Below are 27,148 nucleotides of genomic sequence, written 5' to 3'. Positions count from 1 at the left end.
CAAGGACCTGGATTCAAGCTCTTGCTGGGAAAAGCTTCCTGAGTGGTGGGTGAAGTAGGGTTGCAGGAGTTTTTCCTTTCTTTCTTTCTTTCTTTCTTTCTTTCTTTCTTTCTTTCTTTCTTTCTATATCTCCCCCTCACTTCTCAGTTTCTCTCTGTCTCTATCAAATAAATTAATTAAAATAAAAAATATAAAACAAAGAGTAAAATCAAGACCCAACTAAGAAACCTGAGAATCAGCACTGTTCCTTCTTGGTTGATGTGGCTGCATATGACACCAGCTCATAGTCACATGCTGCATTCTGTGACCTTCCCCTTCTTGCCCTGCTCCCTTCTGCTGTGTCTGCTCCCAAGCCACTTCACCAGGAAGGGAAGGCGTAAAACCAAGGGACCTGCTCTGGAGATGTTCACTCCACAGGAACCAGGCTGAATTCCCTGACAGTTGGGCCTCTAGCTGCCATGTGCAGTCCTGTCCCCAGAAGAAAGAGGGTGCTCCCATAGTTGCACTACAGTTTTCCCTCCTCCTCTGGAAGCTTCTCCACCAAGGATGAACACAGTCAGTTGAAGGGAGCTGTTTAGGACTTGTCCCATTCTTCTGAGCTGTGCTCTCAGAGTCCACATGGTCAGGGGGTAGGGGTTGCTCCTGCTGGTGGGGATGGTGTTTTCTGTGTTTTCCTACCTCTGGCTGCTCGTGAGCCCACCCTCTCAGCTTTGGGATGTCCTCCTACTGAGCACTGAGCACAAGTCAAGATGGGGTCATGAGGGGATGTCCTGGGCTGTGTTAGAAGGAAGTAAGCAAGAGGAGCTGGCCAGCATGGGGTGGGGGGAGCAGAGATGCTCCCAGGGCACTCTGTGTTCTCATGCCAGCTTGGGAAGTGGCAGATGCCTGACAGGGTTTGCAGGACTGTGGAGATGGGGCCATATAGCAGGAACAGGTACAGCACTGTCCTCTTCCTTACACAGGAGCTCAACTGGAACTTTCCAAGCTTCCTACTTCTTGGGACAGCCTGGCAGGTCAGCACTGACTGGCCAGCTAAGAGGTGGGAGATCAGATGCACATGGACAAGAAGTTACTGAGAAATGCCAGGGGCCTTTGAGAGTCACAGCTGCCTTCTTGGGTATGTGTGCCCAAGGCCCTGCCATGCTGAGGCAGAGGGGGCCACTGCCCATCAGTTCCCAGAAGGACTAAGATGACCCCCCCTCCTGCATCCCCCCCAGCCAGGAGCATTTTCCCAAACCACAGGAGACAGCTGGAGTGTGCAAAGGAGGAAGGAAACTGGGTTTCAACTGACTCATTTTCTCTATAGATTAACTTTGTACTGAGTAGGGCAGGGAGAGAGAGGAAGTAGCACCCTTTGCAACCTAGAGTCCTCTCTCTGTCTCTCTATCTCTGTTTCTGTTTCTCCTCCCTGTGGGGTCTGTAACATGCTGCACAAAACCCACAACATGAGAGCCCTCTAACCAGGCTCCTAACAATGTGTTAAAACACAATTGATTCCCCTGCATTTTGAGATCCAACTGGGTTCTGTTCTGCTCCCCCTCCTGCTCCTTGCCTCCTAATGAGTTGCTGTTCTGCTTCTACCCCCCCCCACCCCGAACAGACATCTCTCCCTGAACTGCTGGTTGGTGTGTCCACCTGTCTGCTCAGCTTCCTTGTCCTGAGGACTCCCAAACTGAGCTCATCTGAAACCAAGTCCTGATGAGCCAGCCTGACCCCACCTCATTGCACCCACTGTTGCCCTAGAATGGCTTCTATTGCTCAGCCCAGGCACTGTGTGTCCATCCCCCAGACCACTTGAACCCCTGTCAGCAGGTACTCAGGGCTCAGTTTTGAAGCAGTTGAGAGTCCGTGCTTTGTCATCTCCACCATGACCACCACAGAAGACAAGTCTTCCCTAGGTTTGTCTACCTGGCTCTGACTGAGACTCTTCATCTATTGTTAGCATAGCACCCAGTCAGTCCCTTTCCAGGGAGCCCAGTAAACCCCTCCATGTCTTCATTTCTCTCACTCAAAGCCTCAAAAGACCTTGGACAAGGTCTCCTTGTCTTTGCCCCTCCTTTACTGTGTCTCAGCCTCCCGGTCATTCACACAGTTTAATCTTTGGATTTTTACTGAGATGTCAGGTCCTTACTTAACAGGGAAGCCCTTTCTATGCCCCCCACCCTCAGTACATGAGGAACATACACTTTGCTCATGACTTGTCCCCTTTCTCAGGTTAGAGAGCCCAGGCCCCACTACTAGCCTGCTACACAGTGAAGGGTCTGACACAGATAGAAACCTAGATACACTGGTCATTGACCATTCAACCAAAGGATGAGAAGGGATAAGGAAGGGAAGGGAAGGGAAGGGAAGGGAAGGGAAGGGAAGGGAAGGGAAAGGGAAAGGGAAAGGGAAAGGGAAAGGGAAGGGGAAGGGGAAGGGGAAGGGGAAGGGGAAGGGGAAGGGGAAGGGAAGGAAAAGGAAGGGAATGGAAAGGAAGGGAAGGGAAAGTGGAAGGGAAGGGAAGAGGAAGGAAAGGAAGAGAAAGGAAAGGAAATGGGAAAGGAGGAGGGGGGTGGAAAGGAAAAGAAAAAGAAAAAAAGGAGGGGAAAGGGGAGGAGGAAGGGAAAGGGAAGGGGAGAAAGAAGGGAAAGGAAAGGGGAGGAGGAAGAGAAAGGGCAAAGAGAAAGGACAGGAAAGGGGAAAGGGGATGGGGGAGGGGAGGAGGAGGAGAAGGAGAAGAGGAAGGGAAGAAGGGGTTCTTAAGGGTCACCCTCACAACAGATCTCACAGAGCACCTCATGGGTAAAAAGACATACAAAACAAGAGCAGATGCAGTGGGCTTCCTACTTCCACAAGTAGCTTTAGACAATGTGGCCTCTGACTGCTGCCCCCTCCTCCCCATCCCACCCTCCCACACACACACACACAGCCTGAGGCCAAGTGCCTCCTTTCTGTCTCAAACTACTAATGGGAGACAACCAGCTGCAAAGTGGTGAAAGCATCTCCATCTTTGTTTGGGGGATTGTTATTATTTCTCCTGTGCTTTCTGTCCATCAACAGCCTCTGTCTCTGGGGGCTACATCCTCAGGCTCCTGGCCAGCTCCTTGCTCGGCTTCTGATACCCCCGGTCTCTGTATCTGACTTCTGATCTCTAGTGATATGATCTGTTTTTCTTCCACACACAGCCACACCTCCAGAAACCCCCCCCCCCCATTCATCACACCCTACCTTGACTTCAGAATCCATTAGAAAGACACTGGGAGTGTTCTGCACAGAAGTGATACTCCATGAGTAGCACCAGTTCTGAAGCCCAGTGGCCTTGTGAAGGAGCCAGTTAGTGCTTCAAGCAATCAGGCCCTTGACCTTGTTAAGCCTCCCATTAAAGTCTCAAAGACCTTTCTCATTTCCCTTTTCCATATGCAGTTTTAAACCCTGGCTCAGGGGACAAGCCCTGGGGACCCCCCCCCCAACCTTTGGAGTCATCTTGAAACTGCTTCCAGCACTCAAAGCTGCCTCTTAGCTCTTAGCCTCTGGTGCAGAGCTTTGCCCCCCCCCAAGTGGTGTATTTTATCTTTATATGTCAGGATTTATATAAAAGGGGGATAGTTCAACTCTAAATGTAATGAGTTGGAAGAACAGCTCTCTGGTGGCTTTCTCTCATGAAGGTGGCATCAATAACATTGATTGCTAAAAATAACTAATAACACAGGGTGGCCAGGGAATGCTCTACACAGGATACAAGGAAAGCAGACTCTGGCCTCTGGACACACAAATCTCCAACAGGTGGGCTCCAGGGGCATGGAGCTAAGAGCAGAGGCAGGTGGGCTGTGGGTGTTGGGCTTTGTCAAAGTAAGTATAGGAAGGAACTTGGCAAGGCTCAGGCAGGAGTGGGAGAAAAGGTGTGAGTGGGGTATAACTCTGTCCCTTCTGCCTAGCACAAAGTGGGATAGGGGCTTGTTTGTTGTTAAAGCTCTCATTGGATCTTGTCTAGGGATGCATTCCAAGAGCAAGCAGTTTACAAATGGGTCTGAGACTGACACAAATGACCCTCACTAAGGGTCATCGGAGGACTAGCCAAAGGGGAATAAAGGATAATTCCCCAGTCAGAGAATCTATTGGGATGTGCATCTGATTTTACCTAGGGGTGGGGGGGGTACTTTTTCCCAGGGTTGATAAGGGGTATGGAGAAGCTTCACTGGCTACACAATACTGGTTCTCCCCATCCTCACTCTGGTTGCACTGCTCCTGCCCAGGCTGGTCGCCATTCCCTAGAAACAGCCTGTGTGTGTGGAGAAAGATCTGTGCCAGGGCTTGGCGAACTTGAGATGCAGTTCAGCTCAGCCTATGCAACTGTGCAGCTCCTGGACTTTCTGGAAGTATTTGCTTGTTCATCTGTCATCTTCCTTCCCAAATCTCTCCTGGAACCTCAGGCACACAAAAAGCAAATGAAATGTGAGGTGCACTGGGCCAGGGAGAGAAAGCCTTTGAAAAAAGCCAGTCGGCATTTTGCAAGTGAGCAATTTAGCTTCGTTCAAATGAGCCTAAGTTAATAGGGAAGAAATGATGTACTTCAAATTAATAGCATAGGTGTCAGCTGTGGCCAGGGCATTACCTCAGACAGTCACTGAAATGCCGTTTTTGAGGCTGTGTTTTGTCTCCTGGATGTCCCAGGCCCATGAAGGCTCCTCCACCCCCTCTCTCTCCAGAGCCACATTTTGGATTCCAGGGTAACTTCATCAACTAGGTTGGAGAGCAGAAGATTAGAAAGTGACTGTGGGGCTGCATTCAGTTAGCTAGCCCATGCGAATATCTAATTAAATATAGCAGGCACTCTACTCCAATAATTGGAATATACTAAAGCAATGTGCAAAAGCCCTTGGTGGCGCAGGAATGGGAAGACCGCCTCTGAGCAGGAGGACTGGGGTCCAGTGCATACTCCAGGCCCCAAGACCACTAACACATACCCCTGAGTGAATGCATCCTGTAGTGAATGCATCCATACTTGAACCTGCACAGTCATGGTAGAACTGCCAGAACTGAGTTTCCTCTGAATTCCTCCTTAATCTCTGTTCTCAGGGACAGGCAGCTGTGAGGGGGAGTCCCTGCACTTGGAAACACAGAGAGAGCACAGACCTTTCTCCCAGCTGCTCATCAAACTTTTCTGCAAGACCCCATATGAGTCTGCTGTGTGCAGTAGGAAGAAAGGATGAGCCACTGGGGCAGGGGGTGATCTGTGAGCCTAATGTAAAAACTCTACTATAGAGTCACCACCAGACCCTACTATGATCCCATATCATAGATTGGCTGAAGGGAGAAATGAAGATGTTAGTCTGTTACAGCATCGTTGTGATTGCTTGCTCCTCTTCTCTCCTCTCCTGCTCGAATGTGCATGTGCACACACACACACACACACACACACACAGAGAGAGAGAGAGAGAGAGAGAGAGGGTGTACTCAGTGCTGCAGAGGTAATGCTGAGCTGCTCTTGCTGGCTAATGAGAGAACAGCAGTTTGCCAAATGCTTAGAACAGATTTGCTTTCTCTGCTCTGCTCAGTTCTGCCACCAGAGACCTCTAACTATTGTATTCTGATTCCACCACATGAAGCAGCATTTGGGGCAGGAAATCATCTGCTTCCTTCATATTGGGAAAGTAAGAAGCAAACAGACTCATTTTAGAATCCAGCCTTTCTTTGGGGACTTGGTATTAAAGATAATTCCTCCCTGAAAGCTTTGCTTTGGCTTTATGGAGTTTTAAATCCAGACCCATCTCCTCTTCCACTGTGAAAAGAGGCTCCCAAAGCACTTGCTTGGCTTGAATGTAAGAGATGGAGATTTCAGAACCCACATATCTTTTACAATGTCACTGCTATTGACACCTTACATCAATAACAATGTAATATATTCCACAAACTTTCAAAGCTTCTTAAAGATGTTGCTGAGTTTGATCCTCCCAATAGCTATGTAAGTTTGGTGGGGCATGTCTCAGTGGCTCCACTTCTGGGAGTGAGAAAACTGAGGACCTGGGGAGCTAGTGACTGGCCCACAGTTTCAGGGAAGTCAGCAGATGTTGTTTTAACCCCTTGTCTGTTACCCACACAAGGTCATCCTCTTCCTGTAATTCTGCCACTTTGGGGGATGGCTTAGACAACTTGCAGAATGACCGTGGTCTATGAATGAGTCAGAGGGAGGAGGAAGTTCTCACAGAATTTTCAGGGGCTCAGCCTAGCTAGGATTTCAGCACAGGTGCTGTCACAGTGTAGGGAAATGAAACACATTGAGAAAGCCCTCAAATGACTGGTGGTTGGGTAGAACATAGGAAGTAATGGATAGTCTCACACAATCCCACTTATCTAGCTACCTGTATATTTACAGCACATGACACTATTGTCTCTTTTATATATTTTATTTCTTGAATAGAGACAGAAATTGAGAGGGAAAGGGAGGCAGAGAGAGAGTAGGTTCTGACTTCTGATGTGCATATACAGTGCTGGGGATCGGGCTTTCTACACGAAAGTCTTACACACCCTCCATCTTTTATGTCATATATATATATAAACAGGGTGAATTGAACATGATTTCAACTCTCCTCCAACAAATCACTGCTTATTCATGACAGCTTCTCCTTACTTGAAACTCTTGGGCAAAATCCTGAGCTGCACCCTGCTGTCCTGACATCAAGTCGTTTACCTTTCATGTTATTTGTTCCGTGCCCCCGCCCCGAGTTTTCAGACAATCTGCCCACTGATTGTTCCCTAGCCCTGCCCTCACTTCATGGCCTCCTCATTACCAATCATGCTTGGTCCACCCCACAGGGTGGTGGACAAAGCACTGAGAGTGGAGGATACATATTTGGGGATGCATGGCTATAGCACAGCAGTGAGAAAGTGCAGTTCTTGTAAATCATTATGAGGTTTTACATAACAAATGAGCCTACATCATTCCCAGTTGTGATGACCTAGTCCACCTTCCCAACACACCTTCCCTTCTCAGCTCCCCACATTGCTGGTGGGCAAGGTGGGGAGCTGAGAAGGGGTTAGGAGAGGACAGAGGCCAAAACAAGGTGGGTTAGAGATCTCTGCTGCATTTCATATCAAATCATTTCACAGGCTATGGACAGAGTCAGAGTCCACAGTGTTGAATTTATGAGGTGCCCAGTAAGCCAGTTCAAAAAAAAAAATGCAGAGCAACTTTCAAAAACAAAAATTCATCTGCTAATAGCAAAATTGGTGGCATAAAAGCTACAAATCCACTCACATATAAGCAGTTTAGATCTTTTTATTGTCCTGTGGCACTCTGTCCAGAGTCACACTGGCCCTTTACTATGTGAGCAGACTTGGTGAGGCAGCACAAGCAGAAACAACCAGAATGACAGTGACATAGGAAAGGACACACACACACCTACACCTGGAGGAGAGTGTGGGTCATCAGCTGGGCTGCTCCAAGGGAAACAGGATGGACCGGGAGGTGAGTTCATGAGGAAAGGGTGTGTGCAAGGTCCAGTTAATGGCCATCGAGTGAACCAGGGGAGGGAGGTGACTCCAGACATCAACCAGACTGTAGAGGCTGCCCTGTGTCCCTTTGCCCCCTGCTCAAAGTCCTGCATTAAAACCCCAGGGACCTCAGAGTTCAAGTGCCTTTGAGACAAGGTCTCACAGAGGTGACTCAGCAGACAGAAGACCACTAGGGTGGCAGGTACCCTAACAAATGGCAAGAGGTCAGAACACATGCTGACCGCATGCTCAGGAAGACACATGCCCAGGGGCTCGCTCCACCCACACCTTGGGCTCCAGCCCCACACTTCATGTTGCCTACTCAGTGCTCAGTGTGGTCCCCTAGGAGGATAGGAGCCTAGGGGAGGGGAGAGTCCAGCTCCCAGAGGTCCAGGCAGGAACTCATGAGCATAGGCTCTGATCCCTAAGGCGTAGCCTGGAGTGTAAAGACCTGCTTCTGCACATCAACTGCACAGGGAGGTGCTAATCCCAGTGAGTGACCGCTGAAGGAGCAGAGAGCCTTGAAGGGAAGCATGCTACCAGGTCATCTCCTCTCCAACACTCCCAGACATAGGGAAAGAGATGAGGGATTGACACACATACCCATGCCCAGCACCAGGGCTCACAACACTTGAGAGGAGGGCACAAGCAAGAGTCTACACAGATGATGCAGGGCATCCACATTAAGGAATAGTAATCAGCCTTGAAAAGGAGTGAGAGTCAGACATAAAACAAGAAATAGCACATTATCCCTTCACATGGAGCCCCTAGAGGACTCACATCCTTAGAGACAGTGTCTATATACTATATATATGTATGTATGTGTATATATTTTTTTGGTTTGGGAAGACTATGGTACAGCCATTTGGATGTGCTAATGCCAATGAAAAGTTAAAAGGTAAATTTTGTAAAATAAAATTTTCAAAGATGCATATGCAATGGGGTGTGGGTTTCCAGCTACCTACACAACTCAGGTACCCCACCCACCAACAACCTTTCATGAAAGGTTCTCCTATCTCACTGCACAGAGAATAAACTGAGCTTCACCGGGAGGTTCACTGTAATACCCATGGATAGTTGCTACCAGAAAACTGGGCCAGGACTCAGAGGAGGGGAGCCCAGCAGGTACCACCATGAGTTGTTGTGAAGAGGAAGAATGAATAAATGCATGAAGTGAATTAATGGTGCCAAATCTCAGACTTCATTCATTTTTGAGCTTGTCCTCAGGCTTTTGTTTTCTAGGGAAGAGTAGGTAAAAGGTTGTGGAAATATAGGGCATCTTCTAAAGCAGAGACTATAGGATGGTGAAATAGCTCACTTGGACAGTGTGCTGCATTGCCATATTCTCAACCCAGGCTCAAGCTTGGCCTCCTCCACACTGGAGGAAGCTGTTGTGCTGTGGTCTCTCCCTCTCCCTCTGCCTCTCTGTCACAAATAAATATTTTCATAAATACATACATAAACACAAAGATGACTTTGAATGTTAATCAAAATAGATCTGAGTAAAATGTTTTATCCAGGGTGATGAAACATTTTGGAACAAAATAGAGGTGGTGGTCACACAACTTTGTGAATGTAATAATGCCATTGTTATGTTCACTTAAAATATTTAAATTAAATAAAATGTTTAATTTAAAATAAAATGTTTAATAAATGTTTAATAAAATGTTTAATTTAAAAATAAAATGTTTAATTTAAAATGAAATGTTAATTTAAATAAATTTAAATCAAAATGTTCACTTAAATATTTAAATTAAAATTATATTTAAGGGGTTGGGGGTCAGTGCCAGGAGCCATTTCTCTGCTTGATAGATGATAAGCTTTGAGACAATGGAACACCTCAAGACAAGTGTTAATTCCCCCCTGGGCAGGCCATTTCCCCTCAGGTAAACCATTTATCAGTAATCAAGTGAGTCAACACACAGTTGTGGTAACAAACATGGTTTCGGCCATTTGTTGCAAGGAACATTCCGCTTTGAAGTTTGCTCCCCCTCCCCCTCCTCCAGCATTCCCTCTCCTTCCCCAAAGCCTTATAATGCCTGTGAACACAATAAAATTTTGCAGCTTGATCAGAAACTTGTCTTGCTGTCGTTCTTTCGTGTCTCGTGTCCCTTTCATTCCAGATCTTTCAGGTTCCTAGCCCCTGTTCACCGCCCTGCTGGTTGGGGCAGGTTGGGACATAGACCTTTGGTGGTTAATATGCACTCCTGGGAATCGGGTGATAGTGCAGAGGTTCAAGTGCAAGTGGCTCAAAGCACAAGGACCGGCATAAGGATCCAAGCGGTGAAGCAGGTCTGCATGTGTCTTTCTCTCCCCCTTTCGGTCTTCCCCTCCTCTCTCAATTTCTCTCTGTCCTATCCAACAATGACATCAATAACAACAAAAATAACTACAACAATAAACCAACAATAGCAACAAAAGGGAATAAATATAAATATATATATACACTCCTATTAACTTATAGTCTTATAAATCACTATTTAATCAATATGAGATGGGAAAAATCTAATGTCTCGAACTTTTTGATGCATAGACCACAGTTCTCAGTATATTGGTAACATTATTGAATTTTAACAGTGGGCTTAAATTGTTAATACATTTCTAATAATGACTATTTCTCTGAATTATGAAGTCACCTATAATCTTAGACCAGGAAGACCACAAGCAATTGGTTGTTTCACATACAGTTATATGTAAATAACATTAAATGATATAAATCATAGTTAAAGTCTTGTATGATACAGAAAATCCTAACCATGGGATTTGCAAAGTAAACCAAATACCCAAATAACTTGGTTACAATAATAACTATCTATTGCCTTCTTAAACTCTAAAACTTCCTTATTCTATATAAAATCCATATTTCTCCAAGTCCTGGAAACTCTACATCATGGCTTGCTTTCCTGCATGCTTTCATACCATTTGATACTGCATCTGATAACCTTCCTCACCTTCTTATTTCACTTCCCTCAGTCTCTCCAAGGATAAACTTCTCAGCCAAAGTAAGGACTACAAAAGCTAGATAAGGGCAAGAGATCAGCATATTTTAATAATGGCTCTTTTATTTACTACTAGGTCACCCCATCATCCAGGGCCCTACTAGGAAATGATACCCTATCAATACCCATGTTCAGTGGAGAAGCTATTACAGAAGCCAGACCCTTCATAATGATCCTGGCTGGGATCCCAGAGGGATAAAGAATAGGAAAGCTCCCAATGGAGGGGATAGGATATGGAATTCTGGTGCTGGGAATTGTGTAGAAGTGAACCCCTCTTATCCTATGGTCTTGTCAATTATTATTAAATCAATAACAGATATTATATTGGGGGATGGGCATTGGCACACCCATTTAAGCACACATATCACCATAAGCAAGGACCTGGGTTTAAGCCTTCGCTTTCCACCTGCAGGGGGCATATTTCATGAGAGGTGAAGCAAGTCTGCAGATGTCTATCCTTCTCTTCCTCTCTATCTCCTCTCCCTTCTCAATATCTCTGTCCTATCAAAATAAGAAGAAAAAAATGGTTGCTGGGAATGGTGGCAATAAAGAAATTAAATTATCTCATGTAGTATTCAACATATATAATCAACTTTAACTTGAATATAAATGCACCAGACCTGGCTTATGAGTGGCTTGTATGGCACATAGCTGCAGAAAAATACCTGCAGTATGGGTGATACTTGTGTGGCTACATCTGTGCTCTCCTCTGGGGGGAGGGTAAGTCTGGGGGGGAAGCCCTGTTGCTGGACTGACCAGGGCAAAGATACCCCTGAGTTGTATAGTGTCACTTTATGGATGGAGCCATTAGCCTGCACTAACCCCCCCCCCCCCAGGCAGAATTCTTACTCAAAGGCTAGGAATAAGAAATTTCCAACCTCAGCATTTTCTTGTTGGAGGTGTGTCTGTCTCTCTCACTATATATTACATGGGCTGGAAGCTCTGCCCTTTTCCTCCTATATATCTATTCCTCTTTCTCTTCCAGAGAGAATCCAGAGTTTATTCTCTAGTCATGGTGGCTGGGAGCAGGATACACACTAAAGTGATGTAATTAATAATGATTTCAATTAGCATCACCTTTCAGCTGACAATGGGAAGAAGTCTCCAGGCTCTCCCTAGGTATGAGGGGCTCACACATGGATGTTCACATGCATGTAAGTGTGCATGCCTGACAGACCCAGGAGAGGCCTCTTTGAAGTGAGACCTGCCAGTGGACTCAGCCATGCAGCTAGGAACAGCCCTGCTAGCTCACAGCTCAGCTCTGATGCCCCAGAGGAGCCCATTTCTCAAATTTCTCAGAGGGGATGTTGGTACACTTCTCTGGAAAGTGAAAAAATTGTCTCTTAATTCCTGACTAGGAAATTCATCTATAGGGATGGGTTGTAGAGTTTTGGAAACAGGGTCAATGACTGTGACCTGCTTCAGTACTTGAGAGCTTCGCCAAGGGGACACTGGCAGAGTGAATTATGGTGCTGCTATGTGGTGATATGATACTCAGTCATTAAACACGAGGTGATTATCAACCTAGAAACATGCTCCTGAAAACACTGCTCAGCGACAGGAAACGCCAGGTTGCAAAATGGCAAACAGCAAGTGACTGCATTTTTGCACAGTGTTTTTGCACAGTCTTGCAGAAGGTCACAACACCGAAGTATAAAGTGTGACTCCTCTGATATTAGGAAGGGGGTGGAAGGGGTGGAGTGGGTGGTGGTTCCTTCCCTTGTATGTATTTTCCACTTTGAACCACATTGGATTGCCTATGTATGTTGTTAAATTTCGGAGGCACCTAAGACAGGGCACCTGGTACTACTGGGCAAAAATGACCAGGTGTTCCAATGATGGGTAAGACGGAAGGCTGATTCCCAACCTAAGACAGGCACAGTCCACCCTGCCACAAAACAAAGTCTGCCAAACATCAAAACATGATATAAGACAGGGGGACATGTAGGGAGCCACATGTGCCCTCAAGGTTTCTATTGGCATGGCCATAGAGTTTATGTTAAAAGATAGTTCCTGGGAATCGGGCAGTGGGGCAGCAGGTTTAGCGCAGGTGGTGCTAAGTGCAAGAACTGGCTTGAGGATCCCAGTTTGAGCCCCCGGCTCCTCACCTGCAGGGGAATCACTTCACAGGTGGTGAAGCAGGTCTACAGGTGTCTTTCTCTCCCTGTCTTCTTCTCCTCTCTCCATTTCTCTCTGTTCTATCCAACAACCACAATATCAGCAATAACAAAAATATAATTACAATAATAAAACAACTAGGGCAACAAAAGGCAAGATACCAAAAAAAAAAGGGGGGGGGATAAGATAGTTCCGCTTCCCTACACCTTAGAGTCTTTGTTAAAAGATAAGTTATTTTTCCCCATGAATATATAATAATAAATGAATAGGAAAGATACATCCCCCAATACTCAGTTGGCTAAGGCACCAAATCTCTTTTTCCACAAAGCATTCAAATCAGATGCCCTGATAACCACGAGAAGCAGATTGTTTGTGTTTCTTCCACAGGAATCCCAGAAAAAAACATCTGGACCCCTGCACACCCTGACATCACCCACTAGATGGCACGACTACAGTGGCACACCCCACCCCACGAAACCATAGATGTCACCTGACGCGATCTGAAGAACCTGATTCACAGACTCCAAGGACAGAACTTTTTTACTGTCTGTCTGCCTTTCCTGTTTCTGCTTTGCCTGTCACATTTTGGCGGTTCCAGCTCACAATCTACAGAAAAGCGGAATTCCAGAGGCTGACCTTCCTCATGCAGCATTTCATCCCCTGCCATTTCTTCCCCTAGTTGCCTACTTTGGACTGAGACTTCTATCGGACTTGCTGGTATAACCTTTGGACACTTTAGACAATTTTACAGCAGCTTTCTTCCCTTCACGTTGCTGGTTTTTCATAGACTGATCCTGAGTAGTTCATAGACTTTACACACTGTTGCCCTGGGCATTAGATAAAAAGAAAGGGAGAGATGCTGGGAAATTGTACCGATGCAGTCACATCTGCCATGTTGTCCCCTCAGGCTACTGCTAATTCCCACGAGAGTTGGGACATTCTTGGAGTGCCTGTTCAGCCATGTTGTGCCCTCAGGGCATTGTCTATATCCCCGCAATATTTGTAGTGCTTTGGTTACTCCTCCCCCCTCCCATTATCACGAGAGTTATTATCCTATCCTGGAGTGCTATGGTTACTCCTCCCCCTTCCCATTCTCATGAAAGCTACTCCTATAAAAGCCCTTCTTCCGCACCTTGCTCTCTTGCCAGCGCTTCACTTTGGTGTTCAGACGCAGGAAAGGTTACTGCGTGAGGCAGCCATTTTCGCTACCTCCACGTGGCCCAACCTGCCTCTCTAGCACCCAACTCTGAGGTGCCAGCGCAAATAAAGATTTGTGTTTCCTCTTTGCTCCGGACTCCCTCTCTCTCTTCTCCGCAGCCCGCGCACAACAACATATGTAATAATGAAAAGGCACTGAGAGTTCACTTTGATTTAAAAAGAAACAGACTGGAGTCCACTGAAGGTCTTCAGATCCTCCTCTGCCAGGGAAGGAAGGTGGAGAAGCATCAGAAGAAAAGGCAAGAAGAGCATAGGCCCCCAACCCCTGTTGTTCCATTTCTGAAATTTCCAGAGGGCTTAGAGGCTATTGGGGTGCAGCTATGGGGGAGTCACCCTGGGACTAGGAGTCAAGCTCAACATGGGGGGGGGTGTGCACTCAGTTTTGCTTGAAAGAGAATTAAGCCCTTTCCTTCTCTCATCTGGCTCCCACTTCCTGTTATACCCCTGTATGGTCACATTCATCCTGTGGACTTGAGTCCCCAGGTTCATGGTTTAGCTGTCAGCCCACTGTGGCCTCTGGCCCAAGAGGTAGAAGGGCTACAGCCCAGCTGGGACTGGCACACTGTTCTGGGATCTTCTGTCAATTGCTTAGGGTGCTCCTGCTGGCTGGGGATCTGAACATAGGCCAGTGGCCCCTGTGGAAATCATGCACACTTCCATGGGACAGCTGCTGGACCACAGGTCACTAAAAGCACCACTTCTGCTTCTGGTGTAGCTGGAGAGTGAGGGCATCACCCAGAGGTTCTGAGCAGCTGTTGGCCAGTACCAGCAGCATCCTCTTTCCTGGGCCAGCATGGAGGGAGGGAACAAAGTTCCCAAGGCCATGCTCTGCTTGGGCATTATATGGCATCTACCATCTTCTGTGGTGCCCTGTGCCACCTCATCAGATTTTATTCCAGTCCACAGTATTCTATGGCACCCTGTCCCATTCATTTTTTTTGATGTTATGAAGGTAAATTTTTAAGTTAAATTTTATTTGTAAAATGGAACTATTGACAATACTATAGGATAAGAGGGGTACATTTCCCACACCCCAGAACCCTGTATCCAATCCCTCCCTTGATAGCTTCCCTATTCTTTATCCCTCTGGGAGTATGGATCCAGGATCATTATGGAGTACAGAAAGTGGAATGTGTGGCTTCTATTACTGCTTCCCCACTGAACATGGGTGTTTACAGGTCTATCCACACTCCCAGCCTGTCTCTCTCTCTTTCCCTAGTGGGGCAGGGCTCTGGGAATGCAGGGTTCTAGGACACAAGGTAGGGTAGTCTGCCCAGGGAGGACATGATGGGCCTAGACCTCTAACAGATCCTTCTTGCTACTTCCACTGGTCATCTCCATCAGGGACAACATGATAGAACCCTTTGTGGGCCCGTATAGGACCTTAACCCTCAATGTGGACCAACAATGGTAGGAAATATTCCATTCTCTGAGGGGAGGTTTAATAACATACTACCCTGCTACTCAAGGAAGATGTGTCCTGAAAATTAGTGCAGTCTGGAATTTTCCTAGCCATGATCACAGAATTTGAGCTCAGACATACCTCAGGGATGCAGTGGTTACATAGGCCCCTGTGCTGAATATGGGCCACAGATGAAATTGATATGGTTTAGAGCAAACAATATTTCTTTATTTGCCCTATATTTGAGAGCTACTGTTCTCTGATCCAGCTTTATCGTCCTTTTTTCCAACAATGACACTATCTCTTCAGACAATAAGCTGGGTCCACCAGCACATTAGCTGTCAAGCTCAGGCAAAAGCCAGTAAAGATGTGGGACCCTTGAAATATACCTAAAACTAGCTTTTTCAAAAACATAGACAACCCAAATCTTCATCTGCAATATTCTTGCCTTTAGGCTCATGATTAGTCAACAATTTTTTCTGCTTTATATCTTTTTCCCCTTCACCTAGCTAGGCTGATAATAGTGTGTATGTTTTTAAATTTTTATTTATAAAAAAGAAACTGACATAAACCATAGGATAAGAGGGGTACAACTCCACACAACTCCCACCACCAGAACTCTGTATACCATCCTCTCCCTGATAGCTTTCTTATTCTTTATCCCTCTGGGGGTGTCATTACTGGGTGCAGAAGGTGGAAGGTCTGGCTTCCGTAATTGTTTCCCCGCTGAACATGGGCATTGATAGGTCGATCCATACTCCCAGCCTTTTGCTTTATATCTTTTTTAAAAAAAGATATAAATTAATTGGATAGAGAAAGCCAGAAATTGAGAGGGAAGGGGAAGACAGAGAGGAAGAGAGACAGAGAGACACATGAAGCACTGTTTCACCACTCATGAAGCTTCCTCCCTGCAGATGGGGACTGGGTACTCAAACCTGGGTCCTTTCACATTGTTACATGTGTGCTCAACCAGGTGTGCCACCACCCAGCCCCCTCTGCTTTATATCTTAACTCTTTTTCAGCCACCAGGTTCCAGATGCTACTATGATGCTAACCTCACCCTATGCCATTCTATGTAATCTTATAATATGCTACAGCATTCTGTGAGCATGATTGTATGACACTGTTTTGACAATGGCTAGGTTGAAGCACACCTCCTCCCCACTTCCATAATATTTCAGGGTCATGAAGGAATTTTTTTTTCTTCTTCTCTCTCTCCCTTCCCCTTTTTTGTTGTCACTAGAGTTATTGCTGGGGCTCGATGCCTACACTCCCAGTAGCCACTTTCTTTTCCTTCCTTCCTTCCTTCCTTCCTTCCTTCCTTCCTTCCTTCCATCCTTCCTTCCTCTCTTATTTTTATTAGATAAGATTGAGAGTGGACAGGGAGATAGAGGAAGAGACACACCTGCCGACCTGATGAAGTGTCCCCCTTCCATGTGTGGATCAAGGGCTTGAAACCCAGGTCCTTGCACTAGATAATGTGTGCTTAGCTGGGCCTGCCACCTCCTGGACCTCTATGAAAGGATTTTTTTTAGACAAAAAAATCCTCACCAGCTTGGAGTCCCACCCAGACTGTGTTTGTAAATAGACATTCAAACACATGTACATTTGCAGTTGGATGTCACAGCATGACTCCATGAGAAGTCTCTCATGTTGGTACAGGCAGGCCCCCAAGACAGCACCATCACACAGCTCCCAGAGCCCCTGGGCCCATCACCTGACCCTGTCCTTGGAGACACTCCCACAATTACACTGTCCCTCACAGAAGGTTCAGGCAAGCTAAGTATGCACAGCTCTCTCTGACACAGAAGACCTGGGAAAGTCACCGTCTAGCCCCTGTCCCATCCCTTACCCTGGTCCTTCTCTGCAATGCAGAATCCCTGCAGAATCACAGTTCTGTTAGCAGAACCTCTAGATCATAACTTTCAAGAGAGGCTTCAAGCCCCCTCCCACCAGCTCCCTTCTTACATCCAGAAGGCTGGCAAGAGAGTAACCACTGGGCCTGGCTGGTGTCCCTCCACCAGGCAGAGACAGGGACAGATGACACAGCTGCTTCTATGGTGCTCTCTGTCAGCAGCCAGTACAGTCAGTTAGCACAATTCAATACCTCACCTGCCCTGATTCCCCCATACAGAAGCAGATAGCAGACCCTAAAATGTTCTGGGATTGCCTCCAAAGCCAGAGATGCAACATTGTCCCATGGGGCTTGAGGCAGCAGGAAGAGCCTACAGCGGGTTACAGCCTGCCTCCATCCCAAGTCTGCCAGCTGCAGACAGGCAGTGACTGGTGTGGGGTGGTGACAGCTTCCCCCACTCCCCAACTCTTCCTCCCTGCCAGCTCCCACTGACTCTATGCAGCCCTGAGCTAAGCAAACCCCTGGAATGGTGAGAGCCTCTGAGAGGCTGCCCTCTCAGTCCTCCACGTAAAACTTAACAAAGTCTTTCCACCAGTTGAGCCAGCCCAGATTCTGTCCAGCCAGCCTGGACAAATGGTGCTTCTGGGAGGGTGGAGGAGTGTTGGATAGTATGCCAGCTCCCCCTGGCTTCTGCTTAACCATATGCCTATATAGGGATAGATTTAATCCCATTCAAAGCTTTGGTCTATTTACATAAATCACTTTTACATTTATATAAAGCACCACACTCCCTCCAGGGCATTGGTGGTTTAGTGGTAGAATTCTCACCTGCTCCACCCCCTCTCCTTGTCACACCCTGATCCTCTCCTTGTCACACCCTGATCTTCCACCAGTCACTTTTTGCTCCACCCTCTCTATATCACATCCTGTTTCCACCCTACTTGGAGAGTATAAAAACAGCTGTTCTTCTGATTAAAGACACTTGGAAATTGCTTTCCGGCTCCGAGAGTTCCAGAGTGTATCTCCTGCGAAGTTAGTGCGGCACGAGTTCCTGATCCCTCTCCCACGCAGCAGCCTAGATCGGCTCCAGTTGAGTTCTCTCCAACCCAGAGAACACTAGCTCGGGAAGAAGTACCCTCAGGCTATCCCGGCATCTGGCGCCTGAACAGGGACACGTAAGCAGCAGATTTACAAGAAGACATCCTAGATAAGTACACGCCTTTTGGGTATCTGCAATATTGTGTTAAGGCGCTGTGATTTTTTTTCTTTCTTATTGTTTTCCTGAGATCTCTCCACCATGGAAAATCTTTTCTAAATTCTGCATTCTTTTTCCAGTATACAATTTTTATATATCTGGGACATTTTTCTTGGGGCTGCACCTTATATCCTGTTGATCATCATAGCAGCTTTTAAGGGATATATAGGGCAACCTCTCAAAAGGCTTAAGGACCTAGAGGCTGAGGTCCAAGAGATAAAGGAACTGATCACAGAACTTAACCAGCACCTTAAAAACAAGAAGAAGCAAAGGCCTGTCGTGATCCTGACCCACCCTAATTCCTCTGCATCTTGCCCTGAGGCCCCTATTTTGGCAGACACATGTCCGAATTACCCTTTGGACTCCACAGCCACTTCTTCAGCCACCCCCATTTTGGCAGACATGTGTCCGGAACCTCCTGCTGCCTCCATGGCTGCTTCTTCGCCCACCCCCGTTTTGACAGACACATGTCCGAATTTTCCTGTAGCCTCCAAAACCACTTCTTCGGCCGCTTGTCCAGAAGCTTCCACTTCGGTGACTCCTCCTACCGCTACACACTTATCAGAGCAAGTCCACACATTTCCGGTCAATGTCGCCCCCAATAGACAAAAACCTCAGGTATCCATATTCCGCCACAGACCTGAAGGAACTACGCCAGGCTATCAAGGATGACGGTATTAATGCCCCATGGAACAGGTACATTTTACAAGGCCTGCTTCAGAACCTTAATACCCCCCAAGATTGGAGGGTTTTAACTCGCGCTACGCTCCCAGGCCCCCTCTTCCTGCAATGGGAGGCATTCTTTCGCGACGAATGTTTACAACAATCGCGGAAAAATATTCAAAATCAGCCAGAGGGGAATTTTGATGCATTGTTTGGAACAGGCCAATTAGAAACAGGGATTCAACAGGCGGAAGCCAAGTTTCCACCAGGGTATTTTGATCAGGTACGCCAGTGTGCATTAAAAGCATGGGAGCAATTAACACCACCCATGGGAGCGGCCTCAGCCCCCATTCTCTCCCTTCAACAAGAACCTGACGAATCCCTTGCTAAATTCATTGCCAGGGTCCAGTCGAGTTTGGAAAGGAAGATTTATAATCCTGATGCTCGTTTTCTCCTCCTGTGATCCATAGTCTGGGATGGAATGCTTCCGCATTTTCGACAGGCCTGTATCACTCTTAAAAACGAACACCCAGATACTTGGATTATAGCTACACAGGATCTCAGATCAAGCTCTTTTCAAGGACCTATGTTACAGGCCTATGCAGTTACCTTACATAAGCAAAAAGGGGCTTGCTTTCAGTGCGGTCGCCAAGGGCATTGGCGTGACCAATGTCCAGAAACTAGACCGTGACCCTGCCTCCAGTCAGGGCAACCCCGCCTCCAGTCAGGGCAACCCCGTCTCCAGACAGGGAATCAGAGACCACGAATGCCTTGTCCCAGATGCCAGAAAGGATTTCACTGGAGGAGAGATTGTTGGTCAAGGTTCCATAGGAACGGCACACCTCTGCCAAATGTAAACAGGGATTTAAAGTAGGTGTGGGGCTTCCCTTAGCCCCACCCCCAAGAGGGAAGGAAGCAGGTCGCCCGCTTGGTGCTGTGCCCTTCTTCCACAAACAGAAGCCCAGCTTGGGACCCAGTCCATCACTACACCCACCACACCAAGTAACAATAACAGAGGGTGAGCAGAAGGAGGAACCCACGGTATGTGGGAACTTCCAGCATAGAAATAACCGGCTGGAGGAAGAGAACAGCTCGAATTTGGAGCCTGAGATTTTATGGACCACCCCTGTTTTAGAAAGGGGTCACCCAACTATGACAGTAAAGATTGGTAATATTCCTTTTAAGTGTTTGATTGACACGGGAGCAGATAAGACAATATTAAGACAAGCAGAGGTTCCCCAGAGTTGGGAACTCCTCCCAGGACCACGCTTACATGGTGTTGGAGGATTGACTCAGGCATTCCGCACACGAGATTCCCTTGTGTGGGAAGATCCAGAAGGGACTACCAGACGCTTTAAGCCTTTAATAGCTGATATAAGCACCAATTTATTGGGAAGAGACTTGCTGGAATCTTTAGATGTAGTGGTATCCTCAGACACCTCTGCAGAACACCACACTCACTCCTGTGAGACTGCTAGACCCAACCAGCACCCCCAATACTAACTGCCACTGTTCGTAACAGAACTCCCCGCTTAGATTGGCTTTCTAATGAGCCTGTCTGGGTGGAACAGTGGCCTTTGCCTAAGGAGAAGCTAGAAATTTTAAAAGAACTCGTCCAAGAGCAGTTATCTTTGGGACACATTCGTCATTCTTGGAGCCCATGGAATACTCCAGTCTTTGTGATTAAAAAGCGCTCAGGAAAATGGCGCCTCCTCCAAGATCTTCATGCAGTTAATAAAGCCATGCAGGTTTTGGGCTTCCCCCAAAGGGGTTTGCCTCTTGCTTCCGCAATTCCCACAGGAATTCCAAACATAGCTATTGATATACAGGATTGTTTTTTCTCTATTCCCTTACACCCAAAAGACTGTAAATGTTTTGCTTTCTCTGTTCCTTCTATTAATAATGCCAGCCCTGCCAATAGATTTGAATGGGTGGTACAGGGCATGGCTAATAGTCCTACTATTTGTCAAGAGGCTGTTAAATTTGCCCTTTTTCCATATATTCATAAGGGCCTTAAGGTTTTTCATTATATGGATGACGTGTTAATATGGGGAGAATTAGATACAGATCTCTCCGCCCTACGTGATTTTCTAATCCCTGCCTTAAAGAGAAGTGGACTTAATGTAGCTCCTGAGAAAATACAGCTAATTCCTCCAATATCTTTCTTAGGCTCAGAGATTTCCCTAATGCAGATTCGTCCTTTAAAACCTTGTGTTACTTTTCCTTCTAATCTCACTCTTGCTTCTTTACAAAGTTTTCTTGGAAATTTGAATTGGCTTAGGCAGTATCTTTATCTGCCTACGAGCTGCTTGCAACCACTGTTCGATCTGTTAAAAGGAAACAAACAGCCCTCCTCAAAGTGTATGTTAACCCCCGAAGCCTCCTTGGCACTGGAAAAAGTTAACCAGGCTCTCCAGGACATGCACCTCGTTCGGTTCTCCCCCTCCTCTGCAGTAAATCTTCTAATCTTTAACTCCACCCCCACGGTAGTGGGGGCATTGTGGCAGAAACATGGCATTCTCGAATGGCTTCATACGCCAGTAGGCAGACCTCCAAGACTCCTTACCGAGACTGATGCCTTAGCATTTATGGTTCACCAAGGAAGAAACAGATCGGTTCAGGTCTTAGGAAGGGAACCAGATTCAATCATTCTTCCCTTTTCTCTCACAGATACAGAATGGCTCATACGCCACCATTCTCGTTTTGACATAAGTTTAATGGGTTTTCCAGGACAATTAGATAATCATTTTCCCTATAATAATTTGATAGCTTCTTTACCTCTGTTGCCTCTACTAGTACCTAAACTTTTCTCTCGAGATCCCATCCCCTCTGCTCCTACAGTGTTCACTGATGGTGGAAAAAGGGAGCTGCTGCCCTTATATATTATCCAGACCAGCAATACCCCAAACCTCTCTTTACTGAACTTCCTGATAATTCCCCTCAGTACAAAGAACTTTATGCTGTTTTCCTTGCATTAAAAGCTGTACCAGAATCCTTCAACCTTTTTTCTGACAGTGTGTATACTGTTAACTTACTTCCATGGCTTGCTCGGTCTTATGTAAGAATTGATGACAACCCACTTTCTCCTCTTTTAATTCAAATTGCCTCTATGCTCTGTTCTCGAACCCAACCACTGCATGTTCAGCACCTACGTTCCCACAGCCCTCTTCCTGGTTCCCTGTCTGAAGGGAATGCTGCAGCCGACCACCTCGCTTCCACAGGAATTCTCCTAGCCTCTGTCTCTAATCCTGCTGATTAGAGATTCATTCCCTAACCCATGTTAATCTTAAAGGTCTTCGAGGAGCTCGATTTCCTGATATTCCTCTGCCACAGTTAAAACGTATTCTTGCTACATGTTCCTCCTGTGCAGGTCTAATCAAAACACCTGCTATTCAAACTCCGGGGGTTAATCCTTGAGGTTTAAAAGCCAACGCTCTTTGGCAAATTGATGTTACCCACATACCCAACTTTGGCAAACAAAAATATGTGTTTGTCTCAATTGATACCTTCTCTAAGTTTATGTGGGCTACAGCTCAGACTGGAGAAAACTCAAAAAAGCTTATAAGCCATATGCTCTCCTGTTTTGTTGTAATGGGCTTACCTCTTCAACTTTAAACGGATAATGGACCTGCTTTTACCAGCAAACAATTTAAATATTTTTGTTCCCTCTGGAACATTACTCATACTACAGGCATTCCGTATAATCCACAGGGACAAGGCATTGTTGAGAGGGCCCATCAAACTCTTAAGGCTCAATTAAATAAAGAAAAAGGGGAAATGCACCCCCCAATATCCAGCTGGCAAAAGCCTTAACTACATTAAATCTCTTTAATATTTACAAAAACTCAGACCAACCTCCTATTATTCTTCATTGGCAAACACAACCCACCCTCCCAGGTATTAAAGTCAAATGGAAAGACCCACTTGATAAAATTTGGAAAGGACCTGACCCCCTGTTGACTATGGGGAGGGGTTTCGCATGCATTTTTCCACAAAATTACTCCAAGCCTGTTTGGCTTTCTGCCCGCCATGTCCGGCAATACCCACATGATGGTGCTGATATCCCTGAAGAACAAGAAACACTGCAAGAAGACTGGCTGCAAGAGGACTGGCTGCAGGATGCACCCCAGGATCCATAATACAGCATGGCAGAATAAAAAAAAATGATTCACAGAACTCTCCCCCCCCCGAATGTCTTATGCTATGACTGGCCAGTTGTGTTTTGTGAGTGAGTGAGTGAGTGAGTGAGTGAGTGAAAAAAAAAATTGAGTGAGTTGAGTGACCAAAATTTTTGTACGACCCATTGTGCTCAGAGTACTCTGAAAGTTAACTGACTTTATATAAAACGGCTGGATGCAGCCATGGTTTCTGGAGACGTCCAGAAACAGTCCAAAAATTGTTCATCCCCCTTTTTGATTTCTTTTTTAAGTCTTGATATAAATATGAAATGTTTAGTCTTAAACTGTGTGAGTAAAGATGGTTCAACTATGACAGTAGATCTAAATTCGCATTTGAAATGACATGTCTTATTTACAAGTTTTTCTCCTCCTGTGTGTTATAAACTATATGTTTAATATGCGTGTTTCAAGTTTGGTAAACATTAATTTAACGGTTAAATTGTAACTTCGAAGCTACATTCTTACGAGAAGAGGTAAAATCAATTCATTAAAGTAACTGAGTGTTTAAGGTAAAACTCTAAATATTCAATGTGACAATTCATCATCTCCTAAGTTAAAATACAAATCCTCTATACAGGACATTTTTGGAGGGCCCCCAAAAATTTCCTGTAAGCTATCTTGTGGAAATTAATGCACAACAAATTTGGCATCAATCTGATATTGTAAAAGTACCAAAAAAAATTGTCACTAAAATGTGTTAACTCTAGTACCCTGAGTTTGCTAAAAAACCCAATGTAAAAATAGTTAAGAATCAATATATGTGACTTAAATTCGGTATGAAAATTTTGCTATATAGAGACTGCTACATGAGGTCACATAAGATGGCCTTTACACGAAATTATAAAGATACCTAAACCAAGTATAATCATTGAGTTATCAATTGTAGTAAGCTTCTAATTTGTTGCAAAGTTTTTTCATAAATAATTGACTACAGCTATGACAAGCCTTCGCATAAAGAAGCATCTGCTCATATAGAATCCCCAGAAATCCATCTTGGACCCCTGACCTCTGACATCACCCACAATTATAGCCATCCCCCAAAACCCATGATGTGACCTGACATGATCCTGATTCACAGACTCCAAAGGACAAGACTTTCCTACTGCCTTTCTCTCAACCATCGGTGTCTGCTCTTCCTGCTTCTGTTTCGTCCATCATGTTTTGGCAGTTCCAGGTCACTCTCTACAGAGAAGAAAAGTTCCAGTGGCTGTCCTCCATCAAGAAATACGTGTGGCATTTATTTCCTGGCCGTTGACATTGGACTGATGCTTCTATAAAACTTGCTGGACACTCCCTTTATACTGCTGGACTTCTTGAAGAATGACTGTAGCAGTTCATAGAACTTTCCACCAGCTGACTTGGGATTTTGCAATGCCAGATCACCCCTCTAGCCCCTCGGCTTATCAGGCCCCCCCTCCTCCACCCATCAGGTTCACTCTGTCTCTTGCTACTCTTACTTATCCCTCCCTGTCTTGTGCTAGTTCTTTTTGAAGACACTTACACACTATCATTCTGCTTTCTTCCCAACAGGTTTCTGTTCACCCCTACACTGCTATTCCCCTAACAGAGATGAAGCCTTTTACAGACATTGACCCAGTTATATATGGCCATTAAGTAAGAGTGAGATGTTGGGGAATTGTGAGGATATGGTTGAGCTTGGAAGGGCTTGAGCCTGAGGGGTGTGTCAATCCTGTTAGTCTCTCTCTACGGAGAGGTTGAGAAAGGAGGGACAGTAGACAGTAGTATTAATGTTTGCCTCTTATCAGTCTCCCTGCCTCACAAAGTGCCCTGCACTCCTGATACTATGGCAAATAGTTAAAAAGAAAGGGGGAGATGTTGGATAGTATGCCAGCTCCCCCTGGCTTCTGCTTAACCATATGCCTATATAGGGATAGATTTAATCCCATTCAAAGCTTTGGTCTATTTACATAAATCACTTTTACATTTACATAAAGCACCACACTCCCTCCAGGGCATTGGTGGTTTAGTGGTAGAATTCTCACCTGCTCCACCCCCTCTCCTTGTCACACCCTGATCCTCTCCTTGTCACACCCTGATCTTCCACCAGTCACTTTTTGCTCCACCCTCTCTATATCACATCCTGTTTCCACCCTACTTGGAGAGTATAAAAACAGCTGTTCTTCTGATTAAAGACACTTGGAAATTGCTTTCCGGCTCCGAGAGTTCCAGAGTGTATCTCCTGCGAAGTTAGTGCGGCACGAATTCCTGATCCCTCTCCCACGCAGCAGCCTAGATTGGCTCCAGTTGAGTTCTCTCCAACCCAGAGAACACTAGATCGGGAAGAAGTACCCTCAGGCTATCCTGGCAGAGGAGCAGCTTGTGGTATGCTCATTGGCCTCTGTGTCCAGCATCAGTCCAGCAGCAGAAGGTGGCTGCCCAGACCTAACCACCCACTTTCCCTCATGTACCTGGCAGAAGCTGATCTAGTCACCTAAAGCACTGCCTTTCACCTCTGACTTCTCTGAGCGCCCCCAGTTCTGCAGATGCTGCCAGCACTGGTGGCCTATCAACAACGCACTCAATTCCAGGTGTGTCCCCACAGCACCATGATGACAATGATTCATCTCCCAAGTCAGCTGGCTCACAGGGGTGTCCCAGTGTCACATGCAGTGAGCACTCTTGAGGCCTTTATTACACAGACCTCAGACATGCCTGTTCTCCCCCACCTGAATGCAAGGTGGGCTTCTGACACAGATTGTTCCTGTGTAGACAGTGAGTGTGGAGGACGTATGAGGGAAACTCTCTGTGCTTAAGAGCAGGCATGCTAGAGGGGGAGGTGTGGAGGAAGAGACAGGGACATGGACACCCCAATATCCAAACCCTCAGGTACACTCTGCAAGCCCACACCTAAGCCTCCAGGACCTTTCCTGTCAGCCTCTACCAACCAGCACCCAGGAAGCCCAAGACCTTTCTCCACTCACTGGGCCTGGGCCATGGAGAGGCTGGGGCTCAGGGGTCCCCCAGTCCACACAGAGCCCCGAAAGCCAATGCTCTTGGAGAGACTGGGCCCAAGCCCTTTTAAGGGATTTTCCTTTCTATTTATTAACTCACTTTCTGTCTTGGCACAGGGAGCACCGAGAGCTCAGCCAAGGCTTTTAATAGGCTCAGCATCCCCCAGAGAACAGGCTGAATGTTACCTAGGGCACAGGTGCCAGTGCACCAAAGCCTCAGAGTCACCTAAATATAGGCTGAACATAAGGTGGTGGGGGGCTCAGGGCTGAGCTCTGCTTCCAGCCAGGACCTCAGGCACAGCCTCATGCCACCTGCAGCAATACTGCAGGCTGGGATGGTCAAGCCAAACCCTCCAGAGGTCAGGCCTCACACGAGACTGGGAGGAAGGGTGGAATTTGAAAGATGTCATCAATATAAATGACTCTCGTAAACAGAGAATTTAATAAAAAGGCAGTAAGGGAATTTACAGGCAACCCAGAGATAATTAAAATGATTTATCTACTTACCTCCCTTGATGGCTTGATCAGTCTATTAATTATCTATTATATACTAGTTGATTTGCATTTCAGTGACAGGATTGAACAGATATCAGAACCAAGTTCTGATATACCTCTCCAGGATATACCTCTTACCTCACCCCACCCCATGAATGTCCCTTGGGGTCAAACTGCCCCTCAAGGCTGTGGAGTTGCCCCAAGCCTCTGGTATGGAGCAGAAGGTGCCACAGAGAGGGATACACACCTGTAAGCAGAAGATGATCCCCACAGAAGGGGCCAAGGGCCCACTCCAGGGAGAGGATGACAGAGTCTTTCTCCTGAGGTCCGGGCTGAGGACTGCATTTAGGAAAGAAAATATGAGAACAAAATCATTTTCAGTCTCTGAAGATCTAGAGAAGATAAGAGGCATGCTCTCACTCTCTTGATTATAAGTATCTCAAGATGAAACATCATGGAAACAGTTTCTGAATACTGCTGGAAGAGTTCGTGCCGGGTTGGGGGAAGCCACATGGGGGTC

The 27,148-nt window shown here is 46.3% G+C and overlaps 1 protein-coding gene across 5 annotated transcripts in view; it reads right to left on the bottom strand.

Moving 5' to 3' along the window:
• Positions 1-27,148, bottom strand: part of RBFOX3 (RNA binding fox-1 homolog 3) — a 375,241-nt gene that overhangs the window by 158,080 nt on the left and 190,013 nt on the right. For all 5 annotated transcript variants that reach the window (XM_060171870.1, XM_060171872.1, XM_060171873.1 and 2 more), the window contains exon 3: positions 26,876-26,967. The gene's annotated coding sequence lies outside the window, so the exon portion shown is untranslated. The remainder of the gene's footprint in view (positions 1-26,875; positions 26,968-27,148) is intronic.

The sequence above is a fragment of the Erinaceus europaeus genome, chromosome 14 (genome assembly GCF_950295315.1).
Source record: "Erinaceus europaeus chromosome 14, mEriEur2.1, whole genome shotgun sequence".
Lineage (NCBI taxonomy): Eukaryota > Metazoa > Chordata > Mammalia > Eulipotyphla > Erinaceidae > Erinaceus > Erinaceus europaeus.
This window is presented reverse-complemented; position numbering and strand designations above follow the sequence as displayed.